Genomic DNA, 513 nt, shown 5'->3' with positions numbered 1-513 from the left:
TGCCACCCCCTGTTCCGACAACCCTGGCCCATCGAAAACCCTCTCCCTTGCCCGTGCACTTACCCGCCCGAAGTGGTCAGCGCCACATTCATGCTGACCCAGAGCGGGTTCCGGCCGAGAGCACCGCCGGCTGCACGTGCCTTCTGTCCGCATGGAAAAGATATCCGTTTGCCCGCCTGCCCGCCTACCTTCATAAAAACAGTACGTCCACCGAGGAACCTACTCTGGCACCCCGAGCATTGCACGTCCATCCTCATACCGGCTAGAATTAAACACCCCGCCACTTGGCGCCTGATATCTGCCCACTATTTAAATGTGGCTAGATGTCGGGCAACAACCGCACCGCACCTCCGCTCTCCATCTCCTCTTTGCACCACAACCGACATGGCGTAATGGTCCAAAGCCCTCTGGGATGGCCTCTCAAAAGAAGGAACTCTCCAGCATTGCCTCGAGCTCGAGCAGAAGAAAGAACTCTCCGGCATTGCAGCTGGCTGGGTGGCCCAGGGAGCCAGC

Source organism: Triticum dicoccoides, chromosome 4A, assembly GCF_002162155.2.
Source record: "Triticum dicoccoides isolate Atlit2015 ecotype Zavitan chromosome 4A, WEW_v2.0, whole genome shotgun sequence".
NCBI classification, from domain to species: domain Eukaryota; kingdom Viridiplantae; phylum Streptophyta; class Magnoliopsida; order Poales; family Poaceae; genus Triticum; species Triticum dicoccoides.
Note: the sequence above shows the minus strand (reverse complement) of the source record.